This window comes from Mus musculus, chromosome 10 (genome assembly GCF_000001635.26).
Source record: "Mus musculus strain C57BL/6J chromosome 10, GRCm38.p6 C57BL/6J".
Taxonomy (NCBI): domain Eukaryota; kingdom Metazoa; phylum Chordata; class Mammalia; order Rodentia; family Muridae; genus Mus; species Mus musculus.
In genome coordinates, this window is record NC_000076.6 from 57600196 (window position 1) to 57604688 (window position 4493).

A 4493-nucleotide genomic window follows, 5' to 3' on the forward strand; every position below is an offset into this window, starting at 1 on the left:
CACACACACACACACACACACACACACATAAAAGCTTGAGTTGGTTGGACTAGAATCTCTGATGGAGCAATCACAGTTCTCTGGAAACTCGGCATGTTTATTATATGCAGTTGAACAGAGAGGCAGGATTATTTCATACAGGTAAGCCAGGAGGCAGTGCTTATGATACATAGCTGGACCAAGGACACAGACATAGCTAATCTTGGTAGTAGCAGTATCTGTAGGTGGAACAGTCTTTAGGCCATAAATATCCAGAGGGGGAGAAAGCCATAATGAACACGTTTAGCATCCACACATGGACTAGAGGAAGGTATTGCCTTTCCTTTTGAGGCTGAGGCTACATAGATATGCCCACATGAAAAACACATTCACTCAGGAAACCCACACTATGGGCTTCCTCTGTTCCCTACAACTAGAAAGCTGCTTTCTGAGAGTGAAGAGTATACAGAATGGCTTGTAAAAGAAAATGGTTATGAATTCTATCTCCAGCCATTTGGTAAGATGCCACATGGGAAAGGTGAACAGGAATGACTTCAGTTGCCTTGTTTTGAGTATTTCCACCTTCGTTTGGCAGAGCTTTTCTTGTGTTGATAGTAAACAGTCTATTTTACTTTTGTTTTGCCTTCATGCTGCCAAAATGAGATGTTCTTTCATGGCTGAGATTCAGGGGTCAGCCTTCATTTCGTGTCTAACGAAAAGGGAGTGTGACTCTGCTAGAGAAGAACTCATCCTGAGATGGTATCTTGAGTGTGTCCTCTTCTCAGGAGAGGGACAGTATGTCTTCAGTTGCACAAGAGAGTGCTGCATGATGGTAGGCAGATATGTTCTTCCTTTTTTTCCTCTTTTTTAATAATGGAACTAAATTAAAGGACCGTTTCAGCCTGCTCTTTATCAGCATGGTTAAGCTAAGAACCACAAGTCCCCAGATCTTCTCTCTTGTAAGATTGTAATTTAGTGTTGACCAAAAGAGACCCTGTATGATTTGGGAGGCACAAAGATTAAAACAGTAGCCTTAACTCTCTGGAAGTCTTTGCAGCCGGTTACAAAGGCAGAGCAGGATGAAGACCTTTCTGGCTGCGTTTCCAGAAGCCCTGGGGTTGTGATTGCTAGGGCGGATCTTTGGTTTGTTCAGAAGCCACAGTGGTCGAGAGTGAGTTGAACCCTGGGAAAAGTGCTTGGCTTTTCCCTCCAAAGATCAGAAGTTTGGGAGAGAATCCCATTTTTTTTTTCTGCAGGTAGTATTCTGAGGACCAGTCGTCAGTACAAGACAAAGCCCACTCATGGCATTGGAAGGTACAGACACTCGATGAAAGTGCTAGAGCCCAAAAGGAAGAAAGCAAAAGTAGAAGTGAGAGCCATTAACTTGGGGACAGATTATGAATATGGGGTTTTAAATATCCACATGACAACTTATGACATTAGTCTGGCAGAAAGTTATGCCCAGTGTGTCCACCGCTTCTGCAACTAGCTGTCCATCAAAATCGAGAAAAGTTATGGGATGCCCATCAAAACCATAGAAGTGACGCATCTGCCAGACAACAAAATGGTCCTAGACTCAGTCCTTACCACACATGAGCGGGTGGTTCAGATCAGCGATCTGAGTGCTACATTTGCAGAGATTTTCTTGGAAATACTCCAAAGCAATCTTCCAGAAGGAGTCAGAATGTCAGTGAGGGAGCACACTGAAGAAGGCTTCAAGGGAAGGTTCAAAGCTTGGCCATAACTGGAAGAGTTGTTGGCCAAGTTGAACTAAAAATACTGCAAGCCCTTCATGCAATTGTTGGTCTCTGAGGAGCTCCTCCTGCAAGATCAGAGTTAAGGAGAAGCATGAATGCTCATACTGGGATTGCCTCCTTGCATCTGTGACAGTGAGTTTGTCAGTTTTCACTTCCCTTAACAAAACCTGGGACCTTCACCTAATAGCCATCTGCTGTTGCCACTGTGTGTGTGTGTGTGTGTGTGTGTGTGTGTGTGTGTGTGTGTGTGTGTGTTTGGCTGGGTGTGTTTATCAATTATATTGTGAGGTATCTTTAAGGAATTCTGTTTCTCTTTGTCTGAACATGCTCTCACTCTACCATACTTTTTTAGTTAGAATAAATTCATTCTCTAAAACAGTCTGGTGTAAAGAGATTGTTTGTTTGTTTGTTTGAGACACAGTCTCTCTGTAGCCTTGGAACTTGATATATAGATGAGGGTAGCCTCAAACTCACAGAGATCCACCTGCTTACTTTCCCCCAATTTCCACCCTCCAAATGCTGGGGTTAAAGGTTTTTATGCCATTGTGCCCAATATGAACTCATCTCTTAAAGTAATACTATAGCATGGAGTTTTATAATGAAGTAGAGATTGCAACAAAAATGAAAACAAAACAAAACAAAACCAAAGGCAGAGAAATGGAACCATTATTCCAACTGGTGACCTGGACAATATAAAGCAGCTTGGGTTCAAACTTAGTGTAAGTCCCAGAAGCTATAGTAGCTTCTATGGAGCTCCTGTAGCTCCCCTTGGCACAAGCTCTCATTTCAGTGGCATGAGGCGATCTTATTCTCAGATTTCCCTGCAACCATCCATCTTGGCTGTTTGATGCATAGTTTCACACTGCAGCCCAGGCAGACTTTGAACTGGTGGCAGTCCTCCTAGCTCAGTCTTTCCACCACACCACCATTTCTCACACCAGCATTTCTACTGTAATTTTCCTACTCTCTCCTTAAGACTGTCCACTGCTAAGCTCCTTCCACTGTCGGTAAGATTTACTTACTATCCTCCCTCTCTAGGCTGGTAATGGCAATGGCGCCTCTTCTTAACACGATTAGAGCAAATGTGCTCCTGATTTTCTCGTAAATTTCCATAAAACTATGATGAGGTATGTGACTAAGTAAATTTTGAGGAAGTAAAGAGTTTACCCATGAAAGGTTTCTTTTTCTGAGAAACAACACTGTAAAACAGGAAGAGGAAATGAAAGTTTTTACCTGAGTATTGAGGACCATGTGTGTCATGACAACATGAAGGAGGCTGTGGCAGTGGCTGGTGAGTTTTAGGACACCCTGCGCTTTATGATTAAACTGTCTGAAACCCACCATGGCCACAATAACAATAGCAAGACAAAATAAAACAAAATAGCAAGCAAGCAAGAAATAGAAGAAATAGAATTGGAGTTATTACCATGGGGAACAAGATACGTGCATTCATATTTCTCAGACTCGAATCTTCAGAAACACATCTTGAACTTGTGAAGCAGAAAAGTGAATTATTGGTTCAAATGGCTGAGAAGTATAGTTTGCATTTATGCACTTCAAGCTTGGCTGAATTTAGAAGTTCACAGAATGTTATCAAGAATTTTTCTCTGCATGCTTCTTCGTTCTGCCTTCTTTACTGGCTTAATTCTCAGAAGCTCTGTAAGCCATAGCAAAGATGAATATAGACAATCCCTGGATTGTAATCTACCAGACTAGTGATATCAGCGTACAAGTCTGGTTTGTTGATGGATCTTGAGTCAAGTATTCACATACTAAGCAGTAATTGGAGTATTCAGGTAAAAGATAAGGTAAGACTACGACCCAAAACCAAGGCAGCTCACTGAACTCTAAGAAAAAAATCCATGAAAAAGAGTTGAGTTTTGTTGTTAGAATTCTTGATTAAAAAAAAAAAGTAAATCTCCAACACAACATTTGAGTTTCCATAAAACATATTTTTTAAAATTAATAAATCACTGTTTATCTTTACAATGTAATATTCTTATGTAACATACTATAATTATTACATACACACCAAAATACTAACAAACTACTGTCATCTCCTCTCTGAAACATACAAATAATGTTTTGTATTCTATGCATCTCTGTGTATCTCTAGGCCACAGTCTGGTTTGTTTCTGTCTTCCTTTCTATCAGTTTAGAACATATCTGACTATGGCCCAACAATGTATAACTAAGAGGGTATTTTTGTGCATTGTGTAATACACAAACATGGAGTCAACAAAACCAAATACGACTTCAACAGAATTCTCACTTGGAACTAGAAAGAAAGAGAAAACTAACCAACAATGATTTCACTGGCCTGGGATGACATTTCTTACTCTCCCCAGTCAGCCAGTCTGAGTCACAGAAGATTTACTTGAGAAGAATGGTCTTATAGCCCCACTTGATACACTGGGAAGGTCCCCTATTTAATGGTTGTTAATCTATATATTGCTGGTGAACTTTGGGATTACTGCCAAACAATTGTTTTGTCAGGATTGAAGTTCCTCAGGACTGAAAGAAGCCTTCCTAACGACTTCGGTGGCAGCCAGTTAATTTGCGTTTGGTTAATGTCTTGGACTAATAATTGGAATGCAAGATCACACTGAGTCATTTTCTCAAGAAAGCCCGTGTTTTCTGTTTCTTAGATTTAGGCCTCAAAACTCCAGGCTGTATTATTACAGGTTTATAATGAAACAGAGCAGTTGCTTGGAATTGGGAGTGATAATTAATCTTCCCCATATCTCCAGGTGGCTA

General features: G+C 40.7%; 1 pseudogene; it reads left to right on the forward strand.

Moving 5' to 3' along the window:
- On the forward strand, positions 1058–2141 carry Rpl48-ps1 (ribosomal protein L48, pseudogene 1; annotated as a pseudogene).